At 34.6% G+C, this 25,889-nt stretch overlaps 1 pseudogene across 1 annotated transcript; it reads right to left on the bottom strand.

Annotated features, from left to right (window-relative positions):
- Positions 1 to 8,498: 8,498 nt before the first annotated feature.
- LOC115986437 lies at positions 8,499 to 24,560 on the bottom strand (annotated as a pseudogene). The gene is made up of 13 exons (XR_004090745.1): positions 24,318 to 24,560; positions 24,005 to 24,132; positions 23,819 to 23,918; positions 23,587 to 23,719; positions 23,443 to 23,506; positions 21,237 to 22,020; positions 20,801 to 21,130; positions 11,260 to 11,976; positions 11,113 to 11,185; positions 10,940 to 11,025; positions 10,406 to 10,525; positions 9,960 to 10,030; positions 8,499 to 8,755 (listed from the first exon to the last, which is right to left on the bottom strand). The product of XR_004090745.1 is annotated as a lysine-specific demethylase JMJ25-like (transcript).
- Positions 24,561 to 25,889: the final 1,329 nt, after the last annotated feature.

Here is a 25,889-nt window from a genome sequence, read left to right as displayed (position 1 = left end):
TCAATCAAAACATCAATTTAAATATGACATAACAAGCTTCTAGCACAAAATTTCTAACCCTAAACTAACAACATATATATCAAAGCAATAAAACACAAAGAAAAACAACCAAACAAACAAGAATGAAAGAGACAAAGTTAGACATTTACCTCAAACACTAGAACTCATTTGAGTTTTTAATTTGACCATTCCTCTCAGTCAATCTAATCAAGACCAAACTAGAAAGTTAGTAAACTCAAAACTTGAAGGTCAAGATCAAAATAAGTCCCAACCAAGTTAATTTTAACTTGAGGATGTTTTAGAATAAAACTCCCTCTTTGATTCACTATTTTCTAGTGAATTTGATATTTTTTTGTAAAAGAGCCTTTGGAGCCTTTTATAGTGATCATAGTGGGGTATTAGGCAACTCCCAACCGATGTGAGATTCACTTTACATGATTTTATGTCAAAAAAATTTCCATACAGGTATTCTAAAACCCTACATGCGTGCACATACATGAGGTATGCATGCGCATACTTACGGCTTCTTATACGTTTTTCTCACCAAAACATCCTTCAAGCTAAAGATTCACAAGATTGGGCCCTAAATCAACCTTGAGCCTCCAAGTGATGTCATCATTGGGGAATAGGGACTTGAGTCGTAAGGTAAAAAAATGAGGTGTCTACACCCATCTGGAGGGTCTTCCGTCTCATGTTGGTTCGGCCAGAATAGGAGAATGTTGGCTATTTCCACCATAAGACCTTAATCAACCATCCATGGTATTATGGTTTTCCACACAGAGGATCCGTTCACATAGATGGTCATTCTAAGGAATAAAGAACAAGCTCATCTATGGTGTCATCCAACACAATTACAACCATCCACACAAAGGACCACCTAATTACACAAGAGGATAATAAAAATCATCCATATCATAAGGTTCATTCACATCATGATCATTTAAGGTAACTGTCATTCTACACTTACACAAATTCAACTACACTTGGATGCTATGAACATATTTTACACCATAAATCCACAACTTCAGAACATGTGAACACTCTTCTTGAAATTCGCTTCCACTGACTATACTTAGCCAACGCATTTCCCATGAGAAAAGTGGCACAAAACAAGGAGATCCACTCAAGACTATATAAATGCCAAATTTCACTAAAATAGAGATATGGGAGAAAAATCCCAAACTCTTATACTTTTAAAATTCTTGGAGATCTTTTGTGAGGTTCTAATTTAAACATCGGAGAAACTTAGACCAACACCCAACCGATGCCCTTCAGTAGAGTTTTTTTTTTCCTACAGGTTTTCCAACGCCTTTGGATGGACAAGTGACTCACTGATTTTTATGGTTGGGTTTGTCAAAGAAAATGAACGATTTCTAGTGGGTGATAGGGTGACTGTTGGTTTTGTCAGTAACTGGAAGAATTTGAGCCCAAAAAAACAAAAAACAAATATATATATATATACACCAAAATTGGTGTCAAACAAAACATTAGTACAGAATTTAAGAAGAGAAAATGAGTATAGAAAAATGAAAATGAATACAAACCCATTAGATCCAAACATGCCCAAAATGTCTTCATTAATGAGTTTGGGTTTGACCTAGTCAAACACTTAGATTAAGATGGATTGCAAAGGCTATAACATTTTCATAGTATTTGGCAATCAAGTCAAGTTACACATAGTATAATTTTAAGTAAAGTTACTTCATTTAATATTTTTTCATTAGATGTAAATTTTGATAAATTTACCATTGAATATATTTTCTTCTAATATTTTTTAAGCTTGCAAATTTTTAAGATGATCAAAGAATCCATAGCTATGTCAATTATCTAATGTTAAATTTCAAATTTTTGTAATTTAAAATTATGCATAAAATGTGAGTTTATAAATCAAATGATAAATAACATTCTATTAGTACAAAATTTGACATGCATATTAAGAATATATATAACATATAATCCAATTGTGAGATTTTCAAAATATGAATTAGTATAAAAATTATTAAATAGTGTAATATTATTTAAAGTTACATTATGTGAAAACTGAACAAGCCCCTTTATTAAGTGGCTATAACCCTCGTCTAGTATTTGGTAGGTCTAGTCAACCTAATTTGATTCATATGAACAAAAATTCTTTGTATAGTATTCCACTTTATGTTTCATTAATTGTAGTATACCATGTGTTTGATTTCTTTTTTCCAATTTAAACTTTGATTATTTTAAAAGTAAAAAAAATAAAATAAAAATAAAAGGAACATGTGGCACGGCAGTTGGTAGAACAAGAATAGAACACTCATAGTTGGACAAAAGATTTGTACAGATATTTTTCACATAAAATTAATTAATTAAATAAAAACTTGAGCAGTTTTTTTTTTCTTTTTTTTTCTTTTTATCTTTCTTTCGATATAAATAATAAATAAATAAAACACTCAAAAATAAAAATTAAATAATACAGAATTTTCTTAAGTTTAAATTTCAAGGTTTACTAGTCAAATAATTCCCAAAAAAATAAAATAAAATTGGAGGCCATAGACAAATATCAACAAGTGCACACGTGGTGTCTAAAATATAAAATAAAGCTAAACTACCTACAAATATCAACAAGTGCACACGTGGTGTCTAAAATATAAAATAAAGCTAAACAACCTACAAAAACAACTTATTTTGAAAGAGCTGTAAGAATAAAAGAAAAATAAATAAATATAAAAATCTATGATAAATTTACTAATACTATTCAATCTAATTAATGTTAGTAGTAGGTCATAAAATATTCATATTTGAGAATTGCACATTCTAATCAATGTTAGTAGTACGTCATAAATATCAATCTTTAAGAATTACACCTCAAGTTAGTAAATAATTTTATCTGCATTCTTATTTACAATACATTAATTTAATTTAACTTTAGCATACAAAGAAAGCAAGTAGCGTGTAGATCAATTAGGTGGGTTGTAAGATCCTTAGGGCACGTTTGGTATATTAAATGGAGATTACAAAAGGAATTGTAATTTTTATTATTAAAAGTAAAATGTGTTGTAATGGAATAATTAAACATATTCATAAGTTTGGTTGTAGTTTTATTTTAACTTATACAATATTGTTTCCTCAAAAAAAAAAAGGGATGTTTATCCCACATTGGTTGTGTGTGTTAGAGTTTCAGTTCTTATAACTTCAAGCTACTACTACAAAAGTGAGGCTCTTTTGAAGTGGTACTCTAGTTATGTAATATATTATAAGTTTCTTTAAAAAAATTTATATTCTACTTTCGTGTTCTTGTGTTCTAATAAGTATTACTGTTTCCTAAAAAAAAAAAGGATGTTTATCCCCCATTCGTTATGTGTGTTAGAGTTTTAGTCCTTATAACCTCAAACTACTATTACAAAAGTTAGGCCCTTTTGTAGTGGTACTCTGGTTATGTAATATGTTATAAGCCTGTTTAAAAAAACTCTATATATTATTTTTGTGTTCATGTGTTCTAATAAGTATTATTGTTTCCTCAAAAAATAATTATATTTCCTTAAAAAGAATTTTTTTTATAAAAAAATTGAGAGAGAGATGAGTTATTTTTTATAATTTTTTTTATCTCTCTCTTTCTCTATATATATATATATATATATATATATTAATAGGTAAAACTTAGAAAAAGTTAAATTAGAATTTGAAATTAGAATCCAATTTTGTGCTAAATGTCTAAATTTATACGGAGACCACGCCATAATTATACACTTAAGTTTGTCCTATATGTCCACTTAAGTTTTTTAATATTTGTGCCAAGTGAGTTAATAAGTGCAAAATACTAAAAATCTAATATTAATGAACTATAAATTTTTTTTTTTTTAAAAAAAAAAACCAATCACATATACTCAATAAAAATCACCACATAACAAAGATTGCCACATGTTTTATCTTATTAAAAATTAGAAAAAAAATGATCATAAGTAGTATTAAATTTAGGTAAGAATTTTAATATGTGACTAATTATGTTTACTTTTAAAAAAAAAATTTGACTAATTATTTATATTTTTATAATAAAAATTGTGTTTAATTTTAAATGTATCTATACGTATGCATATGTTATATGCTATTTTTTTTTTAATAATTTGACTAATTATTTATATGTTTATAATAAAAATTGTGTTTAATTTTAAATGCATCTATGCATATGCCGTATGCATATGTTATATGCTTTTCTTTTTTTTATTTTAATAATTTGACTAATTATTTATATTTTATAATAAAAATTGTGTTTAATTTTAAATGCATCTATGCATATGCCGTATGCATATGTTATATGCTTTTCTTTTTTTATTTTAATAATTTGACTAATTATTTATATTTTATAATAAAAATTGTGTTTAATTTTAAATACATCCATGTGTTTGCATAAGCTACATACTAGTTTTTATAATTGTTATGCGTATATGGAAAGTTTGTTTATTTGAAAATATATTAATTTTAAAAATTATTGCACCTACTAACTAATAAAAATATAACCAAACTACCAAATAACTAAATCATAGGAATATCTATTACATTACAGTACCTATTACAATTTACCAAACATGCTCTTAGTATAAAATTGGATCTCACCTTCCCAACTTAGAGTGAACTACATTTTCTCAATTATTTTGTCTTGTAAATCAGCCTAAGAATTTGTCACCGTTGTGTGGCATCTCACCAATATGTGGATTATCGATTATGGGCATTGTGTTGTTAGAAGAAAATATTTTGAGATTTTGGGTATACTTTCAAATTGGGGAGAGGGAGACAAGAAGAGGGAGGCCAATTTATGTACATTTAGCGCCAAATAGTAGACATGGCAAAACATGTTAGAATTTTCTGACCAGACTTGAAAAATACTTGACCCGAACTTGATTTCTTTTACCCAAAGCAAAAACGGGTTGACCCGTGACTCGACTTGTGTTTTTTTGCGGGTCAACCCAACCTAACCCAACCCACGACCCGACCCGAACCCGAACCCTTTTTTTAAAACTTTTTTTTTTGGTAAAAAAAATAGTAAAATTAAGACAATATTGGTTTAATTGTTTATTGTGAGTTTTAAGAAAACAATTGATACATTTACATAATTGCAGGAAAATTAATTGAAAGATAAATACATGTGGTTGAGCATTTTGTAACGAGTAAAGATTTTTAGATATTAAATAGTAAAGTACATGTCAAGATAATCTGTAGAGTTAAAAACATAGATTTAAAATTGTAGACATGTGTGAGAAACATTTACAAGTGTGAAAATAGTGAAGCCAAAGTATCAAATTAGTATAAATTATGAATGCTTAGACCTATTTTTTAAAAATTTATGTCCAAAATAAACGGATTTTCAAAATAAATTATGATATTTTATAGAGTATGTGTTGCTTAACAATGATATGATATTCATAAAAAAGACCATGTATAAATAAGTAAGTAATCAAACTTTAATGTATATCTCAAATTGAAATAGAGTGTCAACCACAATTGATAATAGATTATAAAATTAATTTTCAAGATTGTAAATTTCTTATATATTTTTATTCTTTATCAAATGAGTTATCTAATAAGTCATTTGTAATTTTGTTTTATGTTTTCGGATGTTGATATTGTGTAGAAATAAAACTTGTGTATTTGTTTTACTTATCTTTGTGTTATTTTGTTTTAGATAACAATGTTAGGATTTGTATAATTTTAAAATTATTGAATAAGTATTAATAGGTTTAATTGAGTTCATTTTTGATATAAGTGGTGAATTCAAAATAATGCATTTTACATCAAGTAATTTGTTGCATAACTTTCCAAATGGTAAATACATGATATTTTCTTTATAAAAATAAAAAAAATTCATGTGAAAAATATGGGTCAACTCGACCCAACCCGACCGGACCCACAACCTGATTGACCCAAACCCATTTTTAACTCGCTTAAAATGACCCATTTTTTACCCGTGACCCGTTTGACCCGCAACCTGATTGACCTGACCCAAACCTGCCCCGCCCGTTTTGCCATGTCTGCCAAATAGACAATTAGGTACTATTTGCAAGGATTGTTGCAATTAGGGTGGTAATTACAAATTTCTATAATTTGAGGTGTAAAGTGCAAATACTCTCAAAGTTTAAGGTAGATTGCAATAATTAACTCATTGTGCTAGAATGAAACTACAGCGTTTGCTTAACGATTTATGTATCTTTCTTTTTTTCTTTTTTATAATTCTATAATTGAGAGTGAGAATTTGAACCTTAACAATTTATGTATCTTTCTTTTTTTTTTTTTTCTTTTTTTTTTATAATTCTATAATTGAGAGTGAGAGAATTTGAATCCTAAATGTTTCTATTGAAAACACAGCTAAAAGGCTCTTGGCTTTTCTTCATTTTCTTAATGATGTTTGATATGTTTGAAACTAAAAATTAAACTATATATATATATATATATATATATAATTTGTTCATTTAATAAGATTCATATACCCTTCAACCCTTCTCAAACTTTGCATTGGAGTTTTTTAACAAATCAACGGTTGGATTATATAGTCCCTTCCCTTATAGACTTCACTCAATGCTTGTAAAATATCAAAGATAATTAGAAATCAATAATTATTCCATCTATAATTTTTTTTTTTTTAATTTCAAGTATTTTGTACTTTAAAATTATACATAAACATGAGTTTATAAATCAGATAGTAAAATAATATATTATTAACATTTTTCCAATTATGAAACATGGTTAAGTGATCCTACTCATATTGAACCTAATGCCCAGGTGGTTTGGCCGATAGTGGGCCAAGAAATATTGAATGGTGATATAGGTGGGGGTTTCTAAGAAATACAAACCTCTAGTAATTTATTTATTTTTATTTTTTAAGATTTGGTGAGTTTCTAGAATAACTAGTGAATTACAACCCTATTGTACCACAATTGGTGCATCGGTTTTTGTAGTTTTAATATTTTTTGCTAGTTGGTAAAATTTCAAGTTTGTACCTAAAAATTATAAATAAATATGAGTTTATAAATAGGATAATAAATAATATTTGATTAACATGAAATTTACAGTCTCTATTAAAAAAAATAAGAAATGTGTAATCCACATTAAGATCTTCAAAAAAATAAATCTAAATCTAAATTAACATATGGTGTAATATATAAAATATAAATAAAAAATAAAAGAGTTACACTAATTGTAACTTGATAAAATTTGTATTAGAGCATTTTCATTAGGAGTTGCAAAATTATGTCATTTTAACACATTAAAAAACCTGTTTTATTATTTTACCACATCATTTTACAATATCCATTTATCATATGTTTTATTCTTCAATTTTATATATTAAAATAATATATACAACACACTAAAATAATATTTACAACTCATCAAACACAATCTACGAAAATCACTGTTACAACCACTGCACAGCTACTAACAACCAACAACCAACAACCATCACCACACAACCACCACATCCTCCACAACCCAAAACACAATTCAAACCAAACCCATAGCCCGCCAACACCAAATCGAAAGCCCCACCACCACTACCACCACCACCTCCATGGCCATAGGTTAGAGACAAGAAAAAAAAAAAATAGAAGGAGAAAACAAAATATAGAAGCAAAGAGATGGCGAACCTCAATGGTGGTGCAAGCCTTGAAGCTTTCAGCCATGGAGCTTTTAGCCATCAATTGGAACTAACAGGCTAACCCACCAAAACCCACCCACTGCTGACCCATCCATTGGAACTCACAGTCTAACCCACCCAAATCCACCTATAGCCTAACCCACCCCCACTAATCTGCCCATTCGAACTCACCAACCACCGTTGGAATCGAACCCAGCCAACACCATCTGAACCCACATATCACCGTCTAATCCCACTTATTGCCCAACCCACCCATCAAAAAAAAAAAAAAAAAATCCATTGCTAAAGAGAGATCAATGGCACAGTGAAGAGATGAATCAACTCCATTTATACAACCCAAATCACATGGAATCAACCCAACCCCACCACCACCCACAATCACATGGAATCCACAACCAAAAAAAAAAAAAAAAAGCCCAAACTTACATGCGATCTCCACCAGTCGACCTCATCGGTGAGGCCAAACTCCACAGCGACGGCTGATCTCAATGGCAACAGTCTATGTGGAGAAAAAAGAAGAAATAGAGAGAGAGTGACCAAAAAAAAAAAAAAAAAAGGGAGAGAAGGGAGAGGTGAAGATTCTAGAGAAGAAAGAAGGAAAAAAATGGAGTGAGTGTGAGAGATGAAGGGAGTAGTGGAGAAAGAGAGAGAAGAAAGAAAGCCATAAAAGAAGAGAGAGAAAATGAATATATATATATATATATTTTTTTTAGCATTTTCATCAATACCGTTCCAAAGATGGAATGATATTGTTCATGTGTGTAAAAAATTATAACATTTGGAACATCTCATGGGAGGGGTTTTTTGGTGTTTGGTGTGCCAAATGTCAAATATTTGGTGTTTGGCACAGTTGATGAGAATGATCTTACAAACTATCTAAAAATGTGTTATTTCTCATCTTGAGTTTAAAAAAGAAAAAGAAAAAATTGTTTTGAAAAAATTATGGCGGGCTTTATTACAATAGATTAGGGATCAGCCACAGTTTGTTTTAACAAGAATTACTGTCTTTTGTTAAGAACAACATTGTAAAAGGGCACAGTGCAACGGCATTAAGAAAGTAGATTCCCAATCTGTACAGATAGTGGCAGAAAAACCATCTGGTGCTTTTACTCTTCCTGTTGTTGGTTCGATTTACTGCAGTAGTGCAATTGGCTCTGTTAGATGTCTCATGATAGAAAAAATTAATGAACACAAAATAAGATCAAATTGCCATAGAAAATTGTAAACCATCAGGTGCTACATGATACATCTGTCTTTTTTTTCTTGGAACCAAATAACACCATATTGAGAAGAGCAAATATGTTATCTTTGCAAGTAAGTACACTTGGTTATAAAGGTCAACGTTATACGTCATAACATCTAATATCTTTTTTATTTATTTTGTAACTGTTACAACAATTGGGTTTGGGGGAAGAGGAACTGTAACCTTGGTTGAGTTGGTTCTCCTTAGCTACCAAACAATGCAATTAACTACAAAACTCTTGACAATACATAATCTAATATCTACCTAATATACAAAAGTGGAAACTAAAACAGGTAAAATTTTAGAAAACATAGAATGTCTCACATTTTGCCAAGTGGTATAGTTAAATTAGCACAAATTTATAGTTCCACAACTAAAATATTTCTATTCTGCTACGTAGATAACATTTACTATTAAAGCAAATCTATAGTCCTACAATTAAAAGACTTCTATTATGAAAAGTACTTTTTTCTTACTATTATTTTCCCCAAAATTTCACCATTAAGCATTCAAGCATTCCAAGATGACAAGACTTATAACTATTAGAAGTATTGGTTAAATGATTAAATTTACCATATCCCAATAGCTTAATCTTTTGGGATAAATAGATAATTTCACATGATATCAAAGCATGAGATCCTGAGTTCGATCATTGTTTCCTCCACTCTACCTCCCATTTAAATTTCCACATGTTGAGCCTCACCTATTAAAAGGTAGTTTAAAAGGTAATTTAACAATAACCTTGCTCCCAAAACCCCCTTCTTTAGAACAAAACCACAAATTAGTAGAGAAAATCTTTGCAAAGACCATAGAATTTTGGGTTGCCAAAGGTTCAAACGTATGAATGTTCATAAGTTCATTCACATATTAACTACATTAGCTCAATAGGGCCTAAGCAGCAATTAATACCAAGGGGAGGACCTGAAGGGTGGAGCAAAAAGGTTTTCTTGCGTACTGATACTATCTATCATATTTGAAAGAAATAAGTCACCTATAAATAATGGAATAATTTGTTGAACACAATCATAAGATCCTTCATCTGATAGGTATACATTAAGCACACAAATAAAATTAAGATAAAGAGATGAATCTTACTCAAGATTTGGCAATAGACCTTTGGCTTCTCTCAGAGCCCAACTCACAGCATAAAGTGTCATCTTTTTAACCTGTAAAGGAATGAAATTAACAGAGCCAAAAAATACCGATAACATGACTATTTATTATCCTATGGCCTATGTGATGGTCATCCCTAAGTAGATATATGTCAAACTAAGATAAACCCTCCATTTCATGTTTGCATTCAACGCTAGTTTTGAGTCTTTTGACGCTCCAAAACCTACTAGTATGACACAGACAAAATTGTTACAGTAGGTGCATTTAGCAGTGTTCTTATAAAGTATGCACAACATACAACATTTATGGTGCTTAACAATGCATGTGTTTTGAGTTCAAAGCTATTTCATGACTGGATGAAAACTAAGACACTAAACATGAAAAATAAATGTTTATGATGCAACAAAAGGAAGAAAAATAACTAGTACCTCCAACTTGTCTTCCTTAGCTCTATGCTTCTTTGGAAGCAACTGAAACTCTTCAGTTAGCCGAATACATTCTTCAACATTTTCAGGAGATACAAAATCAAGTGCCACCTTTATGCAAGACTGAAAAATAGACCAGACATGTAATCAAGAAAAAGACAGAAAAACTAATAAAAATACAGTGCAAGTGATTAAGAAAAGATTTATTTATTGATAGCCACAAAGGCCAACCATATGGGAAATTACTCTTACAGCAGTTCATTAAGATAAGATTCAAACAAACTAACTCTATATATGTCTATAAAATGTATAACAAGTACAACATAATTTACACACTGCTTTTTGTTCCTTTATTTATTTATTGGATAGGTAATTAAAGGAAAAGTCAGTTTCAAAGAGCTCAAAAGAATTTTAAGCATCAACCAGGAAAATAGCATATCAACTATTCCAGATAAAAAGCCAAGAGTATTTGATCAAATGTAGATCATTCATGTCTAACTTGCCAAATGAAGAAGCTATTACTAGCTGATAAATTACTTGTCTATTTCTCACTTGATGAGGGCACCCTGCTGGAATAAAAACGGCTTCACCAAGGTATTGCTCAAATGTCCAAGGTTCTATATCTGCATAAAAAATTTGACATAAATAAAACCATAGCAGTGTATTGCAACTCTACAAGACTGACATGGAGAGATAGAAGAGGTTATTACTAAACTCCTCCTTCAGTTGTTTTTTATGTCTCTCATTCAAGAAAAGAGTCTGATCATGAATAGGATGAACAACCTGCAAGAAGCATGTATAAGCAACTCAATCTTTAGTACAGAACATAGTTACTAATGACCAGCAATCATACTCACTGATTTTACAGGAAGATTTTTGATGTGGCGAAATTCCTCTTTGTGCTTTTCCAAGTATTTAATTAACTTAGGAACATCCTGCCTGCGGAAGATGTCCCAAACAGCACCACCATGGGCAACCTCCAACCGTTTTTTACTCTCATGAGAATCTCTTGATGGCTCTGGACTTGACTTTTTTGATCCTGGATCCTCCCCTTGGTCCTTTGCTGAAAGATATTTAACTGCCTTCACATCAAAATCCAATGTCCTTGATTTCTGATCCACAGTCTCAGTAAACAACTTTTTCTTATCATATAAATTTCTTTGTAAAGAGCTTTCCTCCAATTCAGAGCACTGCTTATTCAGACATTGCATCCTTGTGTCATTACCTTCTAGAAATGAGTCTGTCTCACAAATGTCACCACATCTAGAGAAATTGGATTTTTTCATCTTATTCCTTTGATGTTCAAGCATCTGAACATTTGTATACTCTGATTCAGTACTAACACTTGTCCGGTCATTATCAACAATATTCTCACCTTTCATACATTCAGCAACCGTGATCTCATGTTCATAAGTTCGTTTAAGTGACTGTCCTCTAACTCGATCCCCAGCCTCATCTATTCTACCATAAAGTTCATGCAAGTCTTCAGTTGCATGTTTGTTTAGTATCTTTCTTATGCTTTTATGTTGCCAGGGAGCAATCTTCACCCTAGTCGTGTGTGTCAGTAAGTTAACCTAAACCAAATCAAATTACCATTACTATTGTCAATCACCATATACAATGTTATAAACAGAACCAAGTGACATTAAAAGGAGATCATTAACCTTAACAAGGACCAAGTTAGAAACCTGTAAATTTATGTAAAACAGGTACAAATTCCACATACAGGTTTCATGTAATATATATTTTTTTTATAATTAAAATTTCAATAAATAAACTCAAAAGACATGGGTAAACACCACCCATGTACGTACAATAGGTACGCAAAAACTACAGACTAAAAGTAGATCAATCAAGCAAGTCAGGTAAAACAGCAAAAGAAAACAACCTTGAAGCATTTATCCACTCAAACAAAGACTTGAGAAATAAAAACATCAGATCATGAGCTGATCTTTCACTACCCTCAAACATCCAGGCATTCCCCTCCCACCAAATACCCCATGAGGCAATGGGGGGATCTACACCAATCTCAGCATTACTGGACCTTTTGAAGTTGCCTTTCTAATTGGCTAAAAGCTCCATGACACCTTTTTGCATAACCCAGTACACCCCAAATAAAGAAAATACTATGGTCCAAAGCTCTGCAGCAACCATTCAAATGAGAAGTAGATGATCCATGGCTTCCCCATGCTGCTTACACATGCAACATCAATCTGTCACAACTAATCTCCTCTTCCGAAGGTTATCAGCAGTTAGGATCTTTCCCAAAAGCTGTTGTCCAAAGGAAAAAGCTGATCTTTGTTGGAACTTTAGGCTTCCATAGATTATTCCAAAAAAAAGCAAAGGACTAATGAGTTATTGAGAGTTACAAATTTAATAGGATTTGACTTCAAAAACATTCTGTGAAGATGGTGTCTGGAGTGTATCCACTCCACCTAGTCCTATCTGCCCAGAATAAATCAGATCCATAAACAAGGCAATGGACTCCAGTTCCTAGTCTTGGACCGGGTGAACAACACAGACATCCCATTGGTAAACATCCCCTACAAAAGACAAAATGCTCTCCACAAAAGCATGCTTATTACTTGCAATATGAAAAAATTCTAGGAAACTCTCCCTTAGCGGTAGCCCCCCGCACCATGAATCATGTCAAAACCTGATTAAAGAGCCATCCCATCTTTGAAATTGATAAACCGCTTAAAAGCCTCCCAACCCTTCCTGATGTGCTTCCAGAGGCTTAACCCCGAATGCTGTTAGAACACCATTCCCTGCACATGCTACCATATTTATGGTCCACCACCCTTCGCCAAAAAACCTCCCTCTTAGTTGTGTACCTTGAAAACCATTTGCCAACAAAGCCTGATTAAATTAGAATAAATTTTGAATGCCCAATCCACCGCCTAAAAATGGACTAGGTGGAATTTAAACTCATCTCTAACCTCACCCCATAGAAATCCCTCTGTAACTTCTCGATACACCAAGCAACTCGCTTTGGGATGGGAAACAAAGATAACTAGTAGGTTGGGTGGTTAGATAAGGTGCTCTTTATAAGCGTGATTCGGCCCCTATAGAGAGATACATTCTTTTCAAAGCAGCAAACCCTCTCTCCAATTTCTCTATAACATTCCACATAGCTCTCTCCTTGAAGGTGGAGCCTATGGGAAGCCCCAAATATGTCATAGGAAGCTTGGATACTCTGCACCCCAAAATATTTGACAAGGCATCCACATTTGACACTAGACCTACCAAAACCAACTCAAATTTCCCAAAATTTATCTTTAATCCCAAAATGGCTTGCAACCACACAAAAACATCTTTCAAATGCCAAATTCGTTCTGGATTAGCCCCACCACAAAAAAAGTGTGTCATCTGATGTGAGATCATAATCAATTATCTAGCGGATCACCAATTGTAAACCCCGATATACAATTACCTTGCAGGGAATGTGATGGGATGTAATATGGTTTAAAACTAAATGGGATGTGAGTTGCTTAAACAAATTGATAGGTGATTTGGCACTTTTGCAAAGAACACTAAGTTCTCGAGGAAAAGATTTCAAAGGCTTATTTTCATTTACTAACAAAACCCCTCTATTATAATGCTTATACATGGATATTTATTGGCCAAGGGGTTAGATGATGGTGATGACATCATCCATAACTAACTCATATTGTCACATGCTAGAATACAATTGTAACTTCCTAAAATCTAGCATGTGCATGTGCCTTTAACTAATTTTCCCTCTATTTTTCAAACACTACAACAAACTTAGCACATGTTGATTTAGCTACAATAACCACATGGAACATGTGAAATACAGCCCTTAGGCTTGACTTGCCTTATGCCATGTCACTCACTCATGCCATGTCACCATACCAAGTCACTCACTCATGCCACATCACCGTGCCATGTCAACATCTTAGCACATGTTGATTTAGCTACAATAACCACATGGGACGTGTGAAACACTGCCCTTAGGCTTGCCACGCCACCATACCAAGTCATTCCCTCATGCCACTTCACCATGCCATGTCAACATCTTCCATTTATTGCATTAGACTCCTGCATCGCTTGACCTTTCCAATAATCTGCTCAAAGCCTCCATAATAATAAACAATAATGGGGATAATGAGTTTCCTTGCCAAAACCCTGTGAGCTATGAAAAAAACCACTCGGACTACTGTTCACATGTGAATATCCATTTCCTCCATCAAGAACTGAATCTGCATCGTCTGACTCATACCACGATCTATGCATTATTGGAAATAAGCACAAAATCCAAAACCTATCTCCCTCTAACAAAATCATTCTAGGGTTCATACACCACCTCTTCTAGCACCATTTGCAACCTATTAGCCAATACTTTGGCAATGATCTTGTAAACCCCAATGACTAAGCTAATGGGTTAAAAATCCTTGTCCTTTAGTGCACCAAGTGTTTTTTTGGGATAAGTGCGATATCGGAAGCATTAATACTCTTCTCAAATGTACCATGTCCACTTTAAAATACTCCAACAGGCTTTGAAAAAAGCCATCATGAATTCATCTGAGCCCAATACTATATCTCCACTCATATTCTTAACCGCCTCAAAAACATCCTTTGTAAAGCAATTATCCAGCCAGCTAGATTCCTCATCATCAACAGCTGAAAAAGGCATACAATCCAACAGAGGGCGCCAGACTCCTGCTTCTGTATATAAATGTTGGTAAAATTCAATTGTTTGATCTCTGTCTGATCCACCACTAAATGCCCAATGGTGTTCTACAGTGTGATTTCACAAGACAATGGAAGAACTTTGTATTATCCCCTTCCTTCAACCAAAGCATCTAAGACTTTTGCCTCCAACTAATTTCCTCCAACAGAATAATTTTCTAGAGTTCCACAATGAATTGTTCTCGTTGCATCTTTTTCTCATCAAGCAAGAATCTACTCTCCTAGATCTCATTGAGTGACTTAATGCAACATAGCAATGTATTTTTCCTTCCCATTAAATTTCCAAACCTCCACTTTGTTAAATCTAGCTTCAAAGCTTTCAACTTGTTGGCCAACATATAGCTAGGAAAGCCTTGAAATTGATAAGAATCTCACCACCACTTCCCCTTATAGGTAAACCCTTTTGCTTTTAGCCACATGTATTCAAATCTGTACGGTCTCAGACCTCATTGCATACTCCCACACTCCAAAAGAACAGAAAAATGGTCAGAGAGTAATTGCGGAAGACACATCCGCATCATCTTAGAATAATGCTCCTCCGTAGCTGGCCGGGGTGGACAACAATCTGTCTAGCATGTATCTTGAAAGACTATTTGATCAAGTGTAGTTACCACACCCTCCATAGGAATGTCCATACGGACATGTAAAAATAAAATTTGAAATCTTCTTTTTTCTTTTTCTTTTCTTTTTTTTTTTTTTTTTTTAAATAAGAAGAATCTGTATAAATAAATCTTCTTTATGCAAAGGAGCACAAAGAAGTCAAAAAGTATAAGAAAGAAAAAGGGAAGTGCATAAATGAAAGCTTAAATACAAGAGATAAGAGAACTAATAAACAGAGGGAGGGAATCACTAGATGTGAGTCCCATGCCTGAGAGCTATTAAACAAAGAACCACTAAAAGAAGCAAACAACTGGTACTCCAAACTATCCACATCCTCAAAAGTCTACCTATTACGCTCCCTCCAAATACACTACATCAAACACAACGGAACTAAATTCCAAATGTCTGATGAGTGCTTCCCCCAAATAATTCCACCAACCAAAAAGAAAATCTGGTATTGTTCTTGCTATAACCCACGAAACCCCAAAAGATCAAAAAACAAAACACCACAATTGATGGGTCTTCTCACAATGAAGCAATAAATGATCCATAGTCTCCCTATAACAACGACAAATAACATACCAGTCAACAAAAGTGAAGCCCTTAATTCTCAAATTGTCATCTGTGAGTATCTTATCCCAAGCTGCAGTCCCAAAAAAAAAAAAAAAAAATTCTCGCCGAGGGGCCTTGATTTCCAAATCCCTTTCCAAGGAAAGACAATGGAAGAGGACCTCGCAATTCATTATAAAAAGAGTATCAAAATCCTCATTCTTCTTCAACTTCCATCTCATGTGATCCTCATGTTCAGTTGAAAGGGTATTGGGTTCCAAAATATGAAGGAAATCCACCACTAAATCCAACTCCCAATCATTCAGATCCCGAGTGAAACATACATCCCAACTCCTCCTCTCCCCCCACCCACTGCCTTGCAAGGAAAACTATACAAAGGCTTCTCTATTAGTGGCAATCTCATACAAAACAATCTTGCTAGAATTTTACTCTATTCTCCACCCCAATCTCGAACCAAGTATTATGGCTAAAAGCCTCCCAACCCATTCAGATGCCTCTCCACAAACCACAACCACGCACACCTCTAACCAACTTAGAAGTCCATACCCCCTACTCTTCCCCATACTTCATAGCTACCACCCTCCTCCAAAGCCTTGTTTCCTCAGTCCCAAAATACCATAGCCATTTCCCTAATAAGGATTTATTGAAGGTAGTGAGCTTCCTAATACCTAAGCCACCATTGGCCATAGCCATAGGTGCTCACAATTTGTCCCATCCTACCAAATGTGACTTTGACTCAACCCCATACCTCCCCAAAGAAAGACCCATTGCATTTTCTTAAATTTTATTAGCCACATGAGTAGGAATGGTGAAAAGCAATAAATAATAGGTAGGAAGACTCAACAACGAACTCTTAAGCAACATCAATCTGCCACCTTCTGCTATCCTGCCAATTTCATCTCAATTTTCTCTAAAATAGGATTCCAAATAGAAGTGAACTTGTGAGGACCCCCAAAAGGTAGGCCAAGGTAAGACTTAGGCAAAGTCCCAACCCCACAACCCCCCCCCCCCCCCAAAAAAAAAATCTCTACCAAAGCATGCACATTATCAACCGCCCCAATTGGAATCATTTCACTCTTACGCACATTAACCTTCGAGCCTATTACAACTTGAAAACAAAGTAGAAACATCCGAATATGAAGGATCCGCTCCACATCTGCCTCACAAAAAAGAATTGTATAGTCTGACAAGAGATGTGAAACACATACCCTATCACCCCGCCTACCATTAGCCTTGAAACCTCGAATTAAACTTGCCCCCTCCACTCTCTTCAACATCCCACTAAAAAACTCCATCATAAATAAAAACAACATATGAGATAACAGATTCCCTTGTCTCAATCCCCATGAATTTCCAAAGAAATCAACTGGAGACCCATCAACCAAAAAAGAAAAAGAAAAAAGAAACAGAGAACTGAACCATAGGTATACAAGTACGAATCCATTTACACCACTTCTCCCCAAAGCCCATCCTCTTCAACAAATCTAGGAATGCCTCCCAATTCACATGACCGTAAGCTTTCTCAATATCTAGCTTACAAATAACCCCCAGAATCTTACTCTTCAATCGGCTATCCACACATTTATTGGCAATAAGGACTGAATCAAGTATTTGTATTCCACCCACAAAGTTATTCTGAGTTTCAGATATCAACCGATCTAAAACCCCTCTACGGTTTGCCAATACCTTAGGCAAGATTTTATATACACACTCCTCGCCAAACTTATGGGCCGGAAATCTCTAACATTGGAGGCATAATTCTTTTTAGGGACTAAGGTGATGAAAGTAACATTAAGAGATTTTTCAAACTTATTGAATTGGCGAAACTCCTCAAAGACAATTAAGACACCTTTTTCCACAACTCTCCAACAATGGTGAAAAAAGGCCATAGAGAAGCTATCTGGATCTAGAGCTGTATCTTCTTCCATATCTCTAACTACTTGAAGGATCTCCTCCTTCTCAAACTTCCTTTCAGGCCATCCCCTCTCTATCCCCCCCCCCCCCCCCAAATTTGTTCAAACTCCAAACCCTCCACAGAAGGCCTTCACTCCTCTATCTCCTGATATAGATTTTTATAGAACCATACTACTTCGGCAGCCACCTCTAACAACTCCTCATATATCACCCCATCCATCTCCAAAATACCCAAATAATTATACTTTCTATGGGAGTTAGCTATCTTGTGGAAAAACTTAGCATTATTGTCTCCTTCCTTGATACACAACATCCTCAACTTCTGTTTCCATGATATTTCTTTTAAGGAATGAAGATGTTCTACTTAAGATCGTACTTCTACTCTTGTACATTTCTCCACATCATTGAGTCCACATTCTCCTTTCTTTGAATCTAATCTCGCCAAATCCTCTAGTAATTTTTTCTTATTAATACCAACATTTCCAAACACTCTACGATTCCATTGTATAATATTTTTTTCAAAGCCCTCAACTTTTTGGCGAGCACAAAACTAGGCGTACCAAAGAAAGAATGTCAGATTCCACCAAGATTGAGCTCTATCCACGATCATGAGAAACCAAAGCTCCATCTATCCTAGACATCAAAGGCTGGTCTGTACCACTCAACCAAGTATATCTCCCTCCTTCTAAAGGCAAATCAATCAAATTAAGATCCTCAATGAACTCTAAGAATTTTTCCATAGCTGAAGTCAGTGTTGATCTTGAACCTCCCATCCGCTCACCTGGAAAACGTATAATATTGAAGTTCCCAATGCAACACCACGGTGCCCTCCAATATTGCTAAATACCAACCAACTCATCCCACGTGTTACCCCTCTCATAATCATCATTTGGGGTATCACATTTTACCTCTCTCACATTCATCATTTGGGCCATATACCCTTGAGCAAGCCCACACAAAACCATCCATCACCCCTTGCCACCAAATCGACATAGAAAATGTTGCCACCATATCATCCAATTTTTCCAAAACCCTTCTATCCCACCAGAAAAAGTTCCCACCATACTTCCAATTTTTCCAAAAGGGCAAGCTAGTGCTTTAATAATAAACAATATAATAGAAAGGTTAGGGGGTTGAGAAGCTATTGCTTGTTGTCTATTTCATGAGCCTTTAATGCCCCATGCTCTAACCTCCTTCTTCCATCTATCCACGAGGCTATAAAATGAGCTAGGGGAGTTGTTTCGGATGTATGCCATGGGGTCCCTATGGACAGGGAGATAAGTGAATCATCGCTTTTGGGCACACGCAGCCCTCTACTATCCATCCCATTGCAATCTATTGTCTCATACTGTACTATACTATATTGTATTAGACCAGATACATCTATTGAGTTGGAGAAAGGGAGAAAACTATAATTATATATCCCTCATTTTCATATTGATAGGGATCCCCATTCATTCTGGGCCTATCTAAAATAGAATCCAATACTTCTTGGTTGTGAATATTTTAATAGGACAATTAGCCCCGTGGATATCTTTGCTTTGGAACAAAACAATTAGAATTAGGTTCACAATCAACTATAATGTGTATTATCCATATGGGGGATCTTTCAGTTGAGAAATCTAGATCAAACTTGGGGTCTTCTTGAAAATGGGAAGATCTAAGATGAGCGGCCAACCTCTTGAGAGAGTGATGTGCATGGAATCTTATTGCTTTCATTTTCTTTTTTATAATGGTAGGTGCTGCATTTTTCTGGAAAAAAAAAGGACAGTAGCAAAAGGAATACCATTAATCAAGAATTGACATTTCATGCCAACCCCATCCGCAATCACTACTACAATACTAATTTGAAGAAAGTGATCTGTACTAGTGGAATAAATGCAAAGTGATTACTGTCTGCTGATAAAGGGAAGACAATATACCAAGCTTGTCCCATTCAGCAGTCAGGTACGGTCCTCCAAGAAGCAACCCAGTTGGTATACTCTCCATAGAGGAAATTGGGCTGCAAGGTGAGTCACTCTAAGGCGGAGCCCCTTCCGAATGCTTCTTTGATCCGGAAGTTCTCACAAAGAGAATAAGATGCTGCTCCCCCTGTCTTTTCTCACTTTGCTAATCTTCCCCTCTAATGTGGGACAGGCAGCAGCGGGCACAGGAGGAAGAAACCTAAGATAAGAGTGTCTTCTCTTAGTAAAAGTGCTATAGAATGCATACAAAAAAATATCAAATAGTTTGGCCCAAAATGCTTGCAACACAATCAGGTGAATATTGCCAGAGAAGCGATAACTAATAAGTCCACATGTGCAAGGGTATCATAAAATGATTAAAGTATGGAAATTTAGAGTAATTAATACTGTTAGATTAAAAGTTATAAGAAAGCAAAAAAAAAACCACTAACGGCTCATAGAGGATAACCTTTACCATAATATTGTGGTTATATGATATCAAATACTTCATCCCATTTCTTTGTCCCTTTTTTCCCTGATTTGTTAAGTAAATTATTTTAAAGGATAAGAAACAATACAACAACAAAAGACTACTCTGTCAAATCTTACGCAAGAATTGATGGGTAAATTTAAATATTTCCAAACATAACAACCTTACCGCATCAGACATATCACAGTGCAGCTTTGTGACTGAATCCCCTCTACCAAGCTCTTCAGGAAATCCATATGCAATATATGTTTTGGGTCCCAAATCAGGTTTCAGTGAGTCGTCAGGAAGTCTAGTAGCAAGGTTCGATGGACCTAATTTTGGATCAGTATAGTCACTGTAGGGGAGTGCTGCAATAAATTCAGCATTATGCCTGGGCAAACGTTCCTCAAATAATGTTGATGAGGGCCAATCCTTCAATTTCAACATCTCTGGCCAGCTATCTTTATGCATACGGCCCTCTAAATAGCCCATGAAAAATTGGTGAATATTAATCTCAACCTACACAACAATGAGATCTCATCAATTCAAAATTATCAGGTGCAGATATCGTAAAACTCTTTGCATGCATTTTACTAGAATAACTAAGATTATTAATACAACCAACCTAACACCAATCCAAGCAATCAATGGCCTTCACACTTCGTGTCTCATCTTTGAACTTAACATTGCCACCTGTTTCTCTAAAAGCCCTCCACATGACCATAGGTTCCCAACTAAGTCCAGATGTCTTGTCAAGAACATTTCTAACTATCACAGGTTCACCCCTCATCCAATGTATCTGAAAATGATTGGTTTCATCATTTGCCATGTCAAAAGCATCCGGGCAGAATAAGAAGTTATCGTTACTTTTCTCCCTGAAAGCTGCCAGTCTAACATTGGAAACTATATTATTGTTCCCCCCAGAAACATTTGACTGGCATGTACTGCATCCTTGAGAGTAATCAACATTTGGAAACCTACAATTGCTAGTAAGATCCTCTGCATTCTGCAGCAGCTTCATTACCCAGTTAGCTTTAAAATTGCGTCTCAACTCCAGTTTTGCAGTACCACAACCTCCACGTTCTTTTGGAGGGCATGGAATGCTACCATCAGCATTAACTTTCCAATCAGGAAAGTGACAGGACATATAAGCTTTAGAATCATTGGAAGCAGGGGCCTCTTGGCTCTCACACCGATGCCTTTTCCTTGGCACACTAATATAGCCATCTCCATCAATAACTTGAGAATAAGCTTTTTCTACAAACTGTTGCTGAGATGTTTCTGCTTCACTACCTCCGGGCTGGTGACCTTCCCTTAGCTCTCGACAACAAGTGAGACACAGATCATAAGAACAACTTGGGTTTGGGCAGCTTCGGTGGTAATCAACAATGGATGTATTGCAATTGTCACTGAGAGAAGACAAAACAGGGTTTTAATGTGTTGTGATTGTGTATATAAACAGCTTACAGAGATATAACTCTGTGGATGTGCTCAGGATTATGACACAGAAAACAAGAGAGAGTAACATTGAAACATGTGTCAAAATCATTTCTATGATGCAGCTAGCAATTGCAAACAGCAAGGAAAACAACAGACACAACCACTAATCAATAAATTCTATAATAACTCACATAATACTTAGATATCTATTAACAACTCCACTTTCGTTCATGCCTAGCAAACTAGCACTGGTGTATTGATTGCTGGCCTGCCAATTTTATCAATTCAGGAGTTAACAAAGTTCTTGCTACAGTTTGAAAAACCAAAATAACAGACAAGTTGGTAATGCAAAGAACATCAAGATGCATACACATGCAGAAGAATTGAATTTATGAAACGAATGTTATACAAGTCTGCATAATAGGGGAAAAAAAAGTATGAGTAGGATTCAAATTAACTGGTGTAACTTTTATCCGATAAATATTAAATTCAGCATGCCTGTCAAGAACAAAGAGAACTCGTAATCCAGTGGTGCAATTTCAAAATATTAACCCAATAAATCTTTATTAAGTGATGTAACATTAACTATAACTTGATCCTGGCCCTATATGTGTGTGCACATAGAAGGTCATCAATCAATCCAAGTTAGAACACTCAAGCTCAGCCTGTCGGTGTGTATACAAGTTCCTTAGTACAAAATGAGCTCATCCCAAATTAAGCTTACATTCCTTTACCCAACTTCAGCACAATCCATTCAGTGAGAGCCAGGACACCACTCAATGAAAATTCATTGACATTGTATTAAAGAATTAGAACAACGTTCTTTTTTCAAACAAACCTCAAAATCTAAAGACCTTAAGACTATAAATCTAGAACTGCAGAAAACTGAGGTTGCCTCGTAGAAATATAACAAGATGTAAAGCACAAAAAAAGTTTCATTGTGATTGGGCCCAAGCCAAGCTATAGTGTGACCTAAGCTTGACCAGAAAATTTTTCACCATGCTCATATTAACCATCGTTCAAAAGAATTTAAGACAAGCAGGTCACACATGGATCTCCCCACCTAATTTCGTCCCACAAAGTTACAACATTCCACCAAACACAAACACAAGCAAACTCATGTGTACACATAGAACTTGACCACAATGAGAAGAAAGATTTCAGATATCAAATGTAGAATAGATAGGAGTAGCAGCAACTATAGGTTATAAATCTTCTCACATGCAAGATGAAACAAAATTTCCAAAACCTGTAAGTCCTAATGGCAATGGAGGTGGAGTAACAAGGATAATAAAATGACAACAACAGATAATTGGTAACAACAGATACTAAGAAAACTCAACATCTAAATTTTGTTTCAGTTTTAACTATCAAAAATCGTGATAATGTACCAGTACAAACGCTCTTTTTTGTCCAGTTTATATCTTGTTATATCGATTTCCTTCAATTGAACACCTGAGAAAACATTGAAATAATAATTTAGAGAGTAAAAAGGGAGTCAAAGCTCTGTTTGCCATTATGTAATATTAGTTTACCTCGTATATTGGATTCAATCTCTAGTTCAGATCTCTGCTCATTGTGAATATGCCTGAGAACTGGCAGAGTTTTATGTAGCAAGTAGTACAGCTGCCGCAATTTCACAGTGACATCAAGTTCCTTATGGCGAGGCTGTTAGAAGAAAAACAAGAACAATGATGCCAAAAGAACAAAACAAATATAACCCACAATTGAGATTATAATACAAACAACCGGAAAGAGAGGGTACACCTTCACAACCAAAACCTCCCTCAAGCAAGCTTTGCAATTGCAGTTGCCACAACAGAAAGGACACGCAATCGCAACTTCCTCTTTCGTCTTCCCAGGGTACCTATGTTATTGGGAAGTCAACACATATGATCATATCCCAGATAGAATTTTTTTTTTTTTTTTTTAAACATTTATCATTCTTCTTACCACTTCTCAAGGCACTCATAGCAGTATCGCTTCCTATTACAATTGGAACAGCAGACAACAACGCTCTTATCACTCCGCTGACATTGATGACACATCAAACTCTCTTTCTTTCTTTGGGAAGGCTTATCCTGCAACACAATTCATTTGTTGATCAAAAAAATAAACCAGGCCATAAAAAGTCACTGTTATGATTTCACTTGATACAGGAAATGCAAAGCAAATTGTTATAACGCGCAGATTGTTCCATCAACTTCTTCTTCCTCTCACTGGTGTCACTATGAGTCTGATTTCTCTTTTTCGTCTGATTCTGTACCTGTTGAGCCAAATGCTTGTCGCAGTAGGACTTTTCAGGCGACGCCTTTTCACCGCACCGCCACCGATTGGGTCCGGCGCTTCGCTTGCATCGTCGATCCTCCTCCCCCATCAGGATGTTGATTCAGGATATTTATTTATTTTTTCATCGTTGGAGTCAGAGAATATGGAAAATTATTAAGCATTGCTCAGACTCAGATAAATAGACTAATTGGTTAAAGGAATTAAGACCGATTCAAATAGACTCACTGACTCGTACTGGAGAGAGAGAGAGAGAGATACATATAAATTTTAAAAAAAAATATTTGTTCTGACGTCAACATGCATACATATGCATTACGTTTAACGGCCCCCATTTCATTTCTCACTCACCTACTTTGTTTGTTTATAAATTAAAATTAACTCATCTTTTTCTTTTTCCAACCGTAAAACTAATCGGGTTTAACTTAGACTTAGCTAAAGTCTTTGATCTTGAATAAAATATTTAAAATTCAATCTTTATCTACACTAAAAATTAATTTATCTTTAATTTAATTTATGTTTTTTTAATTTTGTCCCAAATGGTTTCAATTTAATCTTTGTTATTAGCACATATGAAATCAGAAACTCATTGAATAAATTTCTCCTTTTTAATTAATCAATTTCACAACTCCATTTTAAACAAAGAAAGTGATTATTAAAAGTTCAAAATTATTGCCCCATATAAGAATACTAAGTTATTGTGGGAAGAGTGAGATCCGATACATAATAGGGCCCGAGGGATGGAAGGGTCCATCCATACTTAGGTTTTAACCCAACCCATGGATGAGAATCCAAGGAGGAAGGACAAGGAGTCCAACTTTCTGAGGAGCCCGATGAGCAAGCCCACCTCAAGAACCATTGAGTTGGCCACTTGCACCAAAGGACAGGGATATCAAAGGAAGATAGTAAAGACGTGCAAGTAAAAAAGAAGTAAAATATCCAAGTAAAGTAGCCATCACTTCCGCATTCAATGTACTGTACCAACTCATCTGGCCACATTAATGAAGGAATAACCCTTGAACAGTAATCTCACAACACACTCTACCATCTCCAACAAAGCCCTAATGGGACAAGCATCCAAACTAAGGCCTTTGGATGTACAAGCGAAAGACTAAGATGAAATTTGATTGACTATATAAGAAAAGGAAATCCCTCCAAATGGGCGGACAAAAGAATTAGAAGACAACATAAAAACTGTATAGAACCATCCTGTATTGGAGACTTGAAACTTTTTATGAACATTTGCTCCTCAGTCAAATTTGAGGTAGTGTTATTTCCAAATTTAATTTCTCTTTTTATGATTTGTTCTGCTTTTTCTCCATTACCCTAGCAATTAGACCATAAAAGTGCATTAAAATTGACCTCGGAAACCCATACTCTAACAAATTAATTGCACTGGGCCTTTTAAACCTAACTCCACTATTTTAAGTGGGTTTATCCTTTTCTGGGCTCGTACTGTTTTTTTTTTTTTTTTTTTTTTGGGGGAAAACTGAAATTTTATTAATGAACGCCTATCAAATCGGCTTGTAAAACTGAAAGTAACTGTGGTGGG

The sequence above is a fragment of the Quercus lobata genome, chromosome 4, assembly GCF_001633185.2.
Source record: "Quercus lobata isolate SW786 chromosome 4, ValleyOak3.0 Primary Assembly, whole genome shotgun sequence".
In the NCBI taxonomy this organism is placed as follows: domain Eukaryota; kingdom Viridiplantae; phylum Streptophyta; class Magnoliopsida; order Fagales; family Fagaceae; genus Quercus; species Quercus lobata.
The sequence above is the reverse complement of the archived record's forward strand: the minus strand, read 5'-3'. Positions and strand labels throughout refer to the sequence as shown.